Below are 15,061 nucleotides of genomic sequence, written 5' to 3'. Positions count from 1 at the left end.
CTGCTGCAAGAAGTGAATCAGGAAGTCAACAAAACTAAACTGAAATAAAATGTGCTTATCAAGGATGTGCAGCTCTGTGCAAATGTGGATGCAGAGTCATGCAGAATTTATGAAGATGTCTCCTATGCAGTGGGAGCTGCAGACAGCTCGAATGTCTGTGACTCTTTAAAACACACACAAGTTCCTCAGCCAAAGTGCCACTTCACTCTCACCAAAACCAGAACCACATCCAAAGCAAAGCAAATAAAATCCTTTCAATAGTCAGGAGAGCAGAGAAAGAAAGGAGCTATCCGAGCTTGTTTCTGTTGAAATCACTGCCAGTACTTCAGGGACAGCTTTCACTTGTATGATCTGTCAGGAAAATCAAGGTGCCTTTTTCCATAAATTGGGAAATCAGGTTGAATCCTACTGAACCAAAGATTCAAAAAATATTCTCATGTTTCCTATTGTCAATTTACCCAGTCACTACTTCTGATTCTTCAGTATCTCGGAGTACCATGTTGCAGGTCTAAAAAAGTCCTTGCTGTAGGGCTTCCCTGGTGGCGCGGTGGTTGAGTCCACCTGCCGACGCAGGGGATGCGGGTTCGTGTCCCGGTCCAGGAAGATCCCACATGTTGTGGAGCGGCTAGGCCCGTGAGCCATGGCCGCTGAGCCTGAACGTCCGGAGCCTGTGCTCCGCAACGGGAGAGGCCACAGCAGTGAGAGGCCCACGTACCGCAAAAAAAAAAAAAAAAAAAGTCCTTGCTGTAAATTACCTACAAACCTGAATCTTTACAGGAATGACTGAATGAATAAGAGAAAATGCACAAAACATACTGGACTCAGTTTCAGAAGACCTACAGTGTCAAGACATCTATCCTCTCTGAGCATTAGTTTCATCACCTGTTAATGGACGATACTGTAGTGGAAACATATTGTTTTTCTCTGCCCGTCATCCATTTCCTCTTTTTTTTTGCCACAGAAATGTCTCCTACACTCTCAGGCCATGTGATTCAGTTTCCCATTCACTTCTCCTCCAACCCATGAGAGCATTCCAGTCCTATGATCACAATTACTGGTGCAAGGTGAGCATGTGACCCAAGGTAGTGTCATCAAAATGAAATCTGGGATTTTGTTGTCATGGCAAGAAAATGACTGCTGAAAGGACTGCCTATTAGTGGCCATCTTGATGTGGGACAGAAAGAGCCAGGTTGAAAGAGCCAATGCAGAGAAAGGCAGAGCTGAGAGCTGTAGGGAGAATGTGTTGAGATCATCACTCGGGTCAATGCACTTGGCTGCAGCTGAAGTCGGATGGGTCCTATTCTGGGATTTTCTGTTATGTGAACCACTATATTCATTTTCTTCTTTTGACTTAGACTTGTTTGATTTGGTCTTCTTTCACTTGCACCCTAAAGATTCCTAACTATTACAGTGTGAAGGCTGAGCTGATATACCAATACGAATAACATTTGGGGAAAGTTCTTATTCATTTAAACACAAAAGTTAAAATCCTTGGCTTTATAAAATATATTTGCACTTTTGTTCAATTAAATGTATAAGCTTTTTAAAAAGTTCCTTATGCCATAGGGACTCTACCACGGCTTGGCAATATTACGAATAAGAAAACAAAATTAATCCTGAAGGAGTTTATAGGCAAGTAGGGACACAAACATGTGTTAAATAATTACAGGATACTGTTAAAACAGTAAAAACCATGGACAATATAAAATGTAGAACTACCATATTACACAACTCTAGGGGGCACCATTCACACCATAGCTTATGTAAGGGTCATCCCCTGGAGTCATACATAGAAACCCAACTCAACGATACCTCTCTCAGCTGGTGGACTGGGCCAGCCAAACACTTGCACAAGCAAGTATCTTCAATCTCCATAATGGTTCTTGGCCGTTGCATTTTTTAATGAACTGATTATTGCCCACTATATTTGAGTTTGCAAGGAGAGTTTCTGGCAGGCAGCTGGCACCCACAGGTTTACAATTACACAAACAAGACACAAATCTCACTGGTCTTCCTTGGCTGTGCTATCATGTGTTAGTGATCAGCTAGCAGAAACACCACTAAATCAAGCATCTGCAAACATAAAATGTTGCATCTCAGGATTACAGAGGTCTTTGGGCAGCTGGAGATTCATTGAACATCAGATTAATTATTTGGCAAAACAAGTGGAGCTTTTATGACTCAAAGGTCATTTACAACAACATACTTTCACACTGTTGCCTCAGCGATAGTACTTCATTTTAAGTGGCAAAATCAAACTATAAGTAAATTAGTACCCAAATTAATCCAACAGCTGTGTTCTGATAGTGATTAATATGCACTGTATAAAAGAGGCTTTGCCTCTCTCTTGTTCTCAGTCACAAAAGAGAGAGAGAGAAAAGAAGTTCTTTGATATAATGCCTCTTCTGAAGCAGTGCCAAGGTAGTTCATTGTTTATTTACAAAAAAATACTCTGAGACCTTCAGGGCGACGCTGCTGCTTTTCTCCTCTGGTGGATTAACAGCCACAGCTCCCCTGGTAACCTGGGTGAGCCTGCCTGATGCCTCACTCCTGGAGTCAGACTCAGACTAGGCCACCTCTAGCTCACAGGACAAGACAGCTCCAGCCCCTGGGCTTGGATGGATTGCTTTACTTAGATGGTGAATCTTCCTCTTTTGGAGGAAGCAATTGTAACCCAGCATTTCAACCATGCTGGCCAAATTCTTTGGATAAAGTATTGGGATGGCAAATCCATATACATTCACATCTGTATTTACGAACACAGTAAGCTTTGCCACTAGTTTGGCTGCATGTTCAAAATTACCCATTTCCATCATTCCTAGTCCAACCTGCTGCCGTCCTTACCCAGGATGTGAAATTTTCTAAAATACCCTCTGGCCTGCATGCCACAAAATACCATGGTCTGGAGGCTGAAAGATTTGACTCAGCTGAGCTAGCAAAATACGACTGTGCTCAGCTGGCTTGTACTAATATGCTGCTGTTCAGAGGTATGGATATTTTCAAGAGCTATGTCCCATTATTGATATGGGGCTGCAGTTTGACTCTTGATATGATTCAATACATGGTGCAGTGAGGTAGTTTCAAATACATCTATAACGTGTTATGACTTTTAATTCCCCGGGATGATTGACATATTATTCCTATTGACACTATGATTATATTTGCAGCTTTGGTTTAGCTGCTAAAAGTCTTAGAGCCAAATCTGTGGTACCCTGTGGGTAAACCGCATGCTGGGTTTACAGAGAAGGCAGCGGAGCTCAGTGACCCGGAGCCCAGGCTCAAAGGCCAGGTGGCAAGTTTCCAACATGGGTTCTGCCTCTTTAACTCTGTGACTTAGAATATGCATCTTAATGTCTTTTCTTCATCTGTAAGATGTTTGACCAGCTAAGGTTACTGTGAGGATTAAATGAGTTTCTACATGAAAAGTGTTCGCAACAGGGCCTGGCCTTGAGTACACACGGAATAAACATGTCCTCATCATCATAAATTCATTATCATCATAGCCTTGATGATTTTCCTGCCTTACCAACTTCCTCTATGATTTATCTTATTCATTGTGGTTTATGTATTTTTCTAAGCATTGCCAAATTCTTTATTGAGCACAGTTCAGTATAAACAAAATAAAACCACATAATTTATTCTTTCAATTTTCTAACAGAAATAGTACTCCACTTTGCTTTTATAAGCACATCCTCATTGAAAACTTTATTTCATAATAAAATTTGAAGATTCTATTTCATAATGCTACTTCTAATGGCTCATACCATATTTAAAGCTGGTCTTCTCAACATCCAAATATGTGCTGAAATGTCAAGTGGTCTTTTCAAACACAGATCAATTTCTAACATTCATAAAGTTAAAACTACACAAGCTTTAAATGCCAATGCATATGAAAAATCATTGAAAGTAAATAACAGTAAATAAAAAGGCAAGTGAAATAACAAGACCTGGGTTTTCTGAGATAACTTGTCATTTCTAGAGATCTGAGCTCTGGCAGTGGCACTCATCTACAGGGTAGTATCTTCCTTCTAATCCAGGATTTAACTATTATGTACCAAGTAGCTTTTCCCCCAAGGATTTCTTCATTCTAAGGAATTTCCTGAGAAGTAGTTTTTTCATATCCAAATTATAAGCAATAATCTATGTCTTTCTTCTATTTGAAGAAAAATTAAATTTGGTTCTGTAGAATATCATGGAGCAAAGATAATGCAAACCCACTGTCTGATCCTGTCAATGAAAGGGCATGGAATTACCTACTTTTCAAAAGAGAAAGGTACGGGGCTTCCCTGATGGTGCAGTGGTTGAGAGTCCGCCTGCCGATGCAGGGGACACAGGTTCGTGCCCCGGTCCGGGAAGATCCCACATGCCGCGGAGCGGCTGGGCCCGTGAGCCATGGCCACAGAGCCTGCGGGTCTGGAGCCTGTGCTCCGCAACGGGAGAGGCCACAACAGTGAGAGGCCCGCGTACCGCAAAAAAAAAAAAAAAAAAAAAAAAAGAGAAAGGTACAAGCTTTATGTTTTTTAAGAAATGAAGTCAAGATAAGCATTAATTTTATGTTAATAAAATACATGTGATGTTGAAAACACTAATCAACTTACAGATTATATTTCACCACAAATTAAGAAATGGATAAGTCACTATACCCTTTTATCTTAAACTTCTTGAGAAATCTAAACTGCCTGGAGTGTTCAACAATAACACAGACAACACAGTTAAAATCCCAGTCTTCTTCCTGGATTTTTCTAAGTCTTGAGAAATTGCTTCAGAGTCTAAAATTCCTCATTTGAATAAAAAATTAAATACTAAACTAGACATACAGTTCATTATAAAATGTAACAAGAAGCTATTACTGGTAGGACCTTTGTTAAAGTAAAATGCTAGCTGGAAACCTGATTGTAAAATAATTTGTAAAGTACAGTTGACCCCTGAACAACAACGGTTTGAACCGTGCAAGTCCACTTACATGCAGATTTTCAAAAATAAATACTGCAGTACTGCACGATCTGCAGTAGGTTGAATCCATGGATCAGAGGAACCTCAGATACAGAGGACCGATGATAAATTCTACTCAGATTTTCGACTGTGTGGAGGGCTGACACCCCTCACCCCCCATGTTGTTCAAGGGCCAACTATAGTTCCATATTAAAACCCTCTGTGATCTTCTGATTATATCCAGTCAAACCTAACTTTGTATTTTTTAATTGTTAAACTTATTTTGGTCACACTTGACAGCAGAGCTGAACACTGTTCATTATTTTAAAATAATAGCTTTTCTTTGTGAGGCAGTTTATGTCAAAACATTTCTATTGGTGCCCAAGTATAATTTGCAATGATATCAGGTCTACAAGCAGCTGAAGAAAGCAGAGGAATCTTATAAACCTTTAAAGGAATTTAAGAAGTTAGACTGGTAATAATATCTTGCATTTGATTAGTCATTTAAAGTTCAGAAAGAACCCTTCAAAAACCTACCTCATTTTATCTTCAGTGAGACCCCGTAAGATCAGGCAGGGAAGTGTTTATTAATTCCCATTTTAATGTAATGATACGGAGGCTCAGAAAGATTACTAACAAATCCCTAGGTCATGCTTCTGATCAAGGGTAGGTCAGAACTCAAATCTGGATCTTCTCACTCCTTCTGCAGTCCTTTTTAATATTATGTCTTGTGCCACTTTACTTGAATTTAGATATTAGATATTCTAAACATTCTACATATTAAATATCTACACTTATCCTCTAAAATTTTGATCTTCCCTCCTCATAAATCTCATGGTTCCTCCAAGAAAACTGGAATATTCTAAGATTGATGATGTTTTCCTTATTATATTCAAATTTTTGAACATTACTATATATTATACTAATATTATCTTTCTTTGTTCTCACGTCTAAATTTTTCACATAGTTAATGTGAATGATTCACATAGATTTTAGTTGTTTCAAGGAAATGGTTAGATGGCCTACCATACTTAGCTCATAGTAGGTGTTTAAGAAATTCTTTTTTTAATTGAGCAGCTTCTATCTAAGGACACGATTATAGATTGTGTTAGCAATGGAATACGACTAGAACATTCAGAAAATTCTTTTGTATTATCTTCCCTAGAAATGGCTGACAAATTCATTCTGATGAAAGACAGATACGGTGCACTGAATAGATGCTTTCACAGAAGCATTGGAGCCCATGAAAATAACCCAGACAGTCTAAATTAGCCTCTGGTGTGCTGACAGCCTGTTCAGCCTCGTGTATGAATACCCCTTTCATGATTTAAAAACATTTTGACATCTAAAATAACATTAAATCTAGTTATCTCTGATGTATGAAATTATAATACATCATAACTGAGCAGTTCCACTGAACACTGAGGTATTTGGCAAAGCAAATTCAATAGCATAATAAGTTTATGTTTTTTCCCTCTACCCATAGAATTTAAGCAAAAAATTGTGTTATTATAGTAGTTTTTTTTTGACTGTTAATTTCAAGACACTTTAACAAAATATAGACTTATTCCTATATTTCAGGTTGCTTTATGGAATTGGTCAGAATTATTAATTGATTTTAAAAATATGAATACATAAAAAAACCCAGAAACAAAAGAAGCAAGAACATTTCACAGAGCAGTATGTTGAAAGCTAGGCCAGCTCTGTTGACTGCTAATGTTTATTTATAATGCACTTCATTAAACCCTTTGACTTTTTCAAGGGGCCACCTATAAACCAGTTATGATTTGTAACTTTCAGGAATGTGTTCTACTCTCAGCCATTATGCTTCAAACCAAGTGTTTGAGACTTTCCCAAAGCTCAGCTAAGTATCAGAACCTAAGCCAGAGCTACCCAGTACAAATATAATGCAAACCACATAGGCAAGTTAACATTTTTCAGCAGTCATATTACAAAAAACTAAAAAGAAACAAATGAAATTAGCTTTAATAATATTTTATTTAACCCAATATATCAAAAATATTGTCACTGTAACATACACTCAACATAAAAATTTATTGACGTTTTACCTTCTTTTCCTTGCACTAAGTCTATGGAGTCCAGTGTGTATTATGTTTGTAATTCTAGCGATCTTAATTTGAGAGCTAAATTTTCACTAGAAATTTGGTTCTCATAAAATTTATAGTTCAATAACTATAGTAGATTCATATACCCAAAATATTCCAAACATACTTAAATATTTACTAACAATTGACTCCAGTAACAGTTTTAAATTTAAATTAATGAAAATTAAATAAAATGAATTCAATTCCTGTCATACTAGCAACATTTTAAGTCCTCAATCATTCAGTGTAGCTAGGGTTATGAATTAGACAGCACAAAGTAAACAAATTAAACAGAAGTTTCAAGTGGATCAGTATGTAAAATAGGACAAAATATGAAGGATGGCATTCTAGAGGAAGAAAAACAAGAGTAGAAATGGTAAATATGGATAAAGCTACCTTTCGTAAGCCAAATTAAAAAAAAAAAAAACTGTTTCTAGGATTATTCTAGCATTTTGTGGTTTCCAGGATAATTTTGCCATCTGTCTATTTGCTATCCAGAAGAAAATAGAGAATACAGTTTTAAGGTTAGAATGGAGCTAATGAGCATCCATTTCAAAACCATTTTATCAATAAGAAACATTTAGTCTACAGTTGAACTGTCCAATACATTGGCCACTAACCACATGTGGCTACTGGGCACTTGAAACATGGTTCGTCCAAACTGAGAAGTGATGTAAGTATAAAATACACAATGGATTTCAAAGACTTATCACACACACACACACACACACAAAGGTAAAATGTCTCATTAATAGTGTTTTAAGATGGAATACATGCTAAAGTAATCATAGTTTGGATATATTAAGACTATATAATGATATTATTAAAGTTAATTTTACTGGTTTCTTTTTTAACACAGCTACTAGAAATTTAAAGTTTCATATGTGGTCCTATTGTATTTTTATTGGACAGCGCTGTCTAGAGAGAGAGCTTGCATTTGCTTGCATCACAGAGTTGACTCCTGAGGCTGCATTGCTTGGCTTTTGGTTTACCCTGGACATGTGATTTCTGACATTCCCAGAACTCTTCTTTACCAGTATGCTGCCAAGAAAAGGATGCGTATTCTAAGCCACAGTGGGGCTTTATGACCTGGTTTCCTGTACTGGCTTTCCCAAGCAAAGTTAGGGCGGACTCCAGGGCCTACATGAAAAGGAAGGTTTACCTGTACTCATTTTCAACTAGGTGCTGTTTTGTTCTGTTAACCTTCTTTTGCTCACTTATGTTTGGCAGCTTGACGGGTGCTTTTCATCCTTTAGGAGTTGCAAAGGTAACAAACTGCACCCCCCATTGCAGGTGGCGTCATGCAATCACTGCATGCAGTTTCACATTTTTATCACTGTAGGACAAAGGCATCATAAGAAAAGCACTATGTGAATGATTATATGAGTGAAATGAAATCATGAAACATCAGGTTTTTCAGAAGAGCATGTAATTAAAAAGAATCTGCAGTTCAAAGTGGTCATGCATTCCTTAACAGGCAGGCAGTCTAGAAGGAAAGCTATAGTTTTCCTTAAGTCTCAGTCTTTCCATTGCCTATCTGGTTATCAGATGATCTTTGTAGCATGGTCCTGAGGCTGTCAGGAAAGTTGAAAGGACTTCTCCTGTTGCCCCCTCTACTACACTCCGGTTGGTTGGGAAGGAGGGGAAAACAGCTTCAACAGTATGATACCAAGGTGCTTAGTGATTGTTTCAGTCTGTGTTGCTTACGTTGTTTAGACACAGACTGAAGAAGCGGCATCTGGGAACTTCAGTTTGGAAAATCTCTAAAAGTGGCCTTTTCACAGCAGGCTTTTGGGCCTTCTTTGATAAGTGATTCAACCACATGTGGCCTCAGCACTCTGTCTTAGCACAGTGCACTGTCACCGATTCCTCAGTGCAAAGTGACACAGAGGGTGCTTGCTGATTTTGCTGAGTTGCCAACACCACATCCGATGCTCATCACCCTTTGTGATGTTTCCTGGCACCTATCATGAACATAGAAAGTTTGCTTCCACACCACAGACTCTCTGCATTTGGCCCTAGAAAGGAATTTTGACTGTAGCTCTGGGGTTCTAATACAACACACTCTTGCATGGCCCAGGTAATAAGGAGCAGATCTCTCCCTGCCCTGTAACACTGTGGTGATGTGCCTCTAAGGATCCCATGAGGGGGGCCCTTAGAATATGAAACAGTCAAACCTCGTTAAAAATATACCATTTAACACCACCATTTACAAGCACAGACTTTCAACAGGAAACATAAAAGGACAGAGTTATAGAGAATGCCCACTGGAGGTCCATCAACTTCAGTACTTCCTTTTAAAGGGTTGGTGAGGTTGTGTGTATGACTGAAACGGAAAATAGCTAATGTAATTCACCTTTTTAAAGGTTAATCTTGCTGGAAGACAAGAAGCTGAAAGGCAGTTTATATAAACACTGACTTTAGCGCCCCATGTGGGTACCTATGTGTATTTCAAATGCATATAACAACACACTCTCTAGTTTTAAGAAATAATTATTTTTCTAATTACTAATTCCAGTGAATTTCCAGAAGAGTCAAGCTGGGATATTAATTACATAATATCTGCCTTTTTCTCTCAGAATTATTCACCCGAAATCTCACTTATAAATAGAAGAGGCATATCCTTGGGAACAGAATGTGAAAGGCATGGGATTTTAATACATTTGTTTTTCTAATAAAAATGTAATAAGTGTTGGTAGAGATGGACAAGAAAAGAAGGAATACATTCGGGACCATGCCTAACATTTGTCAATTAATTTATGGCTTGAATAATATATAGCTGACATCATTAAACAGTTTGATATTCTTTCTTTGTTGTTATGGCCACATTTAATTGGGCCTACTTTCTCAGAGAGAATTTCCAAGATTTTGAATTAAATAAAATTATATTTGTTGAGAGCCTCCTGTATGCAGACACAGTACTTGGCACTTAAGTACCTGGCTTTCTTAATCCTTACAACAATCAGCTCAAGTATGAGCTTCATGTATAGATGAGAAAACCAAGGGTAAGTGAGAGCAGTTTCTTCAAGGCCACGTAACTTGTATGTACAGAATGCAGACAGGATGCCGGTGTGCCTGACTGCAGAGCCTGGGGCTTTCCATTAAGCTACACTGCTACCACGAAAGGAGTTATGCAATGATAAATATGAAATTTTAGAGATATGTTACTATTTGTTATCATCAGACAGAGTATTAATCTAGGCTGCAGAAGCCCTCAAGCACTTGTTCCCTGGTAATAGAAAATAATGTCAAATCTCTCTGGTGATAAGACAGAAGTATGTTTCTCAGTCTTCCTTTCCAGAATCGGCAAGATGAAGAATCAAAAATATGATTCCAAGGCTTGCAGCTTGTAATGTCCTTACTTCTATCACTCAACTCAAAGTTATAATTTCTATCACCCACTTCTACTGAGCCAACAGACTGGCTCTTTATGTTGAAAAAATGCACCTGAGATAAAGTTGGGTGATTACCTACTAGCATTACTGTAGCAATTATTCAAAAGTGAGTACGGAGGTTGCTTTTTCAAGCTTGGTGACAATATGATTTTTTTAAATTGCTTGGAATAGCATGTTGATTAAGCTTAGGATTGATTTTAGTGAGCTAAAATTTTTGGATTGAATAATGTTCGCAGTAACTGTTTATCAATAAACAGATAGAAGTCGCTAATCTCTAAGTCCTTGGCATTACCCTTTGCTTACATAATGTTCTAAATACTGTAGAGATAAATAAAAAATAAACCTATAAAGAAACTACCACATGCTTTTAGTCATATAGAGCACAATACGTCTATATTTTAGTGACAACAAAGCTACAACATTTTTTGCTCATAACTCACTCTCTAACCCTTAATACTAATTTTAAGCAATTCACATATAGGTTATTCTAGTTATGAAACAGAACAATCTTTAAATCAGTCAGGCAAGAAACAGCACATGGCTGACATTAACCATGGGATCCCTTCAGTCTTTGGTCTGATAACAAATTGAAAGACTGTTCAGTGAATAACCTCCTATCAAATGCTGAATTGTCCAAGTTTATGGCCTTCTAAAGGAAATGTCATAACTTTCCTAGTAGTTCATAATTCTATATGTACATGTCTCTATGTATATATGCATTTTTCTGTTACACTCTTCAGGTAGCATGAGGGCATTAAAGAAAAATAAGCCAGCTTTGTTTAAGATTATTAAGTTAAAGTAAGGCAAAGAGTAAACTTAGGTGGTATTTTTTCTCTGACTCAATTGTTGATTTGAACCAATCCTGGATGATCTGGAAAAATAAAATAAAAAAGTTTTATAATGGAAGCATGTTAAATGCTCAAACTGTGGAAGGGATACTAGGTGGATAATTTATGATTTTACATATATTTGATAACATAGTACAAACTGTATATTATAGAGTTACCAAGGAAAACTGTTGGAAAGGTTGGTAGGAAAATTTCTTTAATCAAATCAAAGACTTGAAACTTGAGTTAACGTTTCAATTCTTGTGATTGGCTGAAGATTGTTCTGTTCCTTAAAGTTGACTTCTTTCCCTCTTCTTTCCCTGTATGCTCTTATTCCCTTCCTTGACTTTAGTTCATAACTCATAAACTATGTCTCTAAACCTCTATGGGTCAAGTGCAAGTTGCCATCTTATTGGACACCTTTACCTAAATATGCAACTCACATCACCAAATTCAACCTGTCCAAGGTGGAGAGAAGGGAGGGTGTAAAAAAAACCGTGAAGGAGGTAATTAATATTTACACAAGTTTTATATGATGTCCCCCAGTCTGACTCTCTTCCTGTGTTCCTTAGCTCAAATATAGTTAAATTAAATACAACTTTTCTCTTAAGTCAACAAAGTTAGAAACATGGGAATCAAGTTTAATTCTTCCCTCTCCTTTACTCCTCACAATCACTCCATTTTCAAGTCCTGTCCATTGTACACCTGACATGTTTCCACATTTCACCCCCGTTTTCCTTTGCCACCAACTTTTAGTTGGATCCTCCTGGGCTTCACCTGAATGAATTACTACCAGAACTGCCTATCTGTTCTTCTTGCCTTAATGGAAACACCACACTGCCTGTGGTTTTTTGTTTGTTTTTCTAATGCAATCTAATCATATTACTAACTTTCTCCAAAATCCTTTTATGTTCGCCTTTATCTCTGGCATTAAAGTCAAGCATCTTGTATTTACATTCAAAGTATTTTATAATACGGCTCTGGTTCACTTTTTTTTTTTTTTTTTTTTTGCGGTACGCGGGCCTCTCACTGCTGTGTCCTCTCCCGCTGCGGAGCACAGGCTCCGGATGCGCAGGCTCAGCGGCCGTGGCTCACGGGCCAGCCTCTCCGCGGCATGTGGGATCCTCCCGGACCGGGGCACGAACCCGTGTCCCCTGCATCGGCAGGCGGACCCCCAACCACTGCACCACCAGGGAAGCCCAACTTTTCAAGCCTCATCTGACACCACCCCACCCTACTTTGGTCTTATAGGACTTTTATTCTTGGCCGTACTCTAAATCCTGGCCTTAATCCTTAATTCTTGGCCTCTAATTTTTATTTTTAATCTTCATTTAACTTATTATAATTACAACTCTTGTCCCCTATCTAGCACTCTTAATTCCTCTTACTCTGCTCTATCCTTTTCTCCTACAACATCAATCACCTTCTAACCTATCAATGTTTTACTTACTTCTCTATTATTTACTGTTAATTTTTATGTCACTAGAATTCAGGCCTCACTAAAACAGGGATTTTTGTCTGTTTTGCTTACCTATATACTTATCATTGCAAATGACTAGAACAGTATCTAAAACATAGTGAGTATTCAATACATATCTGTTGAATGAATAAATAAATTCCCTTCGAATGACACTGTTCCTTGCATCTTCTGTTTCCAAGACACCCTCATCCCTTGCCTAGTTACCCATCCTTTAGCGGGCAAAAGTCTCACCTATCCTTAAACTCATAAATTTAACATGGCCTTATTTTTGAGATTTTTCTTGATTCCTTTGGTGTAATTGATCAATACTTATCCTATGCCTCCATAGCACTTAACCCAGTCTACCTTGGGTTATGCTCCATTATCAAACTGAGCAATGCATCTTCCCATCTGTCCAGCCTTACACACAGTAGGAGCTTAATACATGTTCAGTAAATTGACTTTAAACAAAGGTCTAGATGGGAAAGAAACTGAGGAAAATAAGACACGGGTTTATCAAATGGAATCATGGTAAGGCTACTATTTTGGTTGAGAAACAGCAAGGACAAAGGGAGACAAGCTGTCATTTCCTAAATCTGTATTCACTCCTCAGGGAGAAAGGACTAGATCGAATGACCTGTATTCAGCCAAAAACAGGATATTTGGAGACTCATTATCATTTAATACTTTTAGAACAGCTGAAATTAAATTTGGATATACTTAACAGGACAAATGCCATCTATGAAAGCAAGATTTCTAGAGCATTAAAATAGTCCTTAGTGTTTTTGCAACTACCTTTATCTATCACAGGTTAGCTGAAGTGATCTAATGATATCACAGCAATGCAATTTGCTTCAGGCCACTAGTCAATTCTGTGTGCTCTAAGACTCTACATGGTAAGCCAAATGTTAAGTAGACAATGAAATAAACCAGAGTTGGCATTAGAAAATAGGCAAGCATTGATTTTCTTTTCACTTTTTTATTAAAATGTTAAAGAGGAAACAGATAAACTTTCTTGGCTCAGTTTTTATGACCGAAAAAGGGAAAAATGCCCTGAGAGACAGACCGTAAAAGAAACCCCAATAAACGTGGAGGCCTAACCTCTCTTTGAACTCCTGTCTTCTGCCTGTGAACATCCGGGTGATCTTCCACATGGCCCTGCATGGCGTACCCTGTTGCATCTCCTCTCTAGTACCTCTGTGTGGCTGACAGGGTCTTGATGCTCTGGTGGGGAGTCAGGCCTGAGCCTCTGAGTCAAGAGAGCTGAGTTCAGGACATTGGACCACTAGAAACCTCCCGGCTCCATGTAATATCAATCGGCGAGAGCTCTCCCAAAGATCTCTGTCTCAGCGCTAAGACCCAGCTCCACTCAACGACCAGCAAGCTCCAGTGCTGGACACAACATGCCAAACAACAAGCAAGACAGGAACATACCACCACCCATTAGCAGAGAGGCTGCCTAAAATCATAATAAGTCCACAGACACCCGAAAACACACCACCAGATGAGGTCCTGCCCACCAAAAAGACAAGATCCAGCCTCATCCACCAGAACACAGGCACAAGTCCCCTTCACCAGGAAGCTTACACAACCCACTGAACCAACCTTAGCCACTGGGGGCACACACCAAAAACAACAGGAATTACAAATGTGCAGCCTGCGAAAAGGAGACCCCAAACACAGTAAGTTAAGCAAAATGAGAAGACAGAAAAATACACAGCAGATTAAGGAGCAAAGTAAAAACCCACCAGACCAAACAAATGAAGAGGAAATAGGCAGTCTACCTGAAAAGGAATTCAAAGTAATGAGAGTAAGATGATCCAAAATCTTGGAAACAGAATGGAGAAAATACAAGAAACGTTTAAAAATGACCTAGAAGAACTAAAGAGCAGACAAACAATATGAACAACACAATAACTGGAATGAAAAATTCTCTAGAAGGAATCAATAGCAGAATAACTGAGGCAGAAGAACGGATGAGTGACCTGGAAGATAAAATAGTGGAAATAACTACCGCAGAGCAGAATAAAGATAAAAGAATGAAAAGAATTGAGGACAGTCTCAGAGACCTCTGGAACAACTTTAAATGCACCAACATTCGAATTATAGGGGTCCCAGAAGAAGAAGATAAAAAGAAAGGGACTGAGAAAATATTTGAAGAGATTATAGTTGAAAATTTCCCTAATACGGGAAAGGAAATAATCAGCCAAGTCCAGGAAGTGCAGAGAGTCCCATACAGGTTATATCAAGGAGAAACACACCAAGACACATATTAATCAAACTACCAAAATTTAAATACAAAGAAAAAATATCAAAAGCAGCAAGGGAAAAGCAAGAAATAAC

The 15,061-nt window shown here is 38.2% G+C and overlaps 1 protein-coding gene across 2 annotated transcripts in view; it reads right to left on the bottom strand.

Moving 5' to 3' along the window:
- Nucleotides 1-15,061, bottom strand: part of UNC5C (unc-5 netrin receptor C) — a gene marked incomplete at both ends in the record, with an annotated part of 393,819 nt that overhangs the window by 190,323 nt on the left and 188,435 nt on the right. The window lies entirely within an intron of this gene.

Source organism: Leucopleurus acutus, assembly GCF_964270905.1.
Source record: "Leucopleurus acutus genome assembly, chromosome: 4".
Classification (NCBI taxonomy): Eukaryota; Metazoa; Chordata; class Mammalia; order Artiodactyla; family Delphinidae; genus Leucopleurus; species Leucopleurus acutus.
This window is presented reverse-complemented; position numbering and strand designations above follow the sequence as displayed.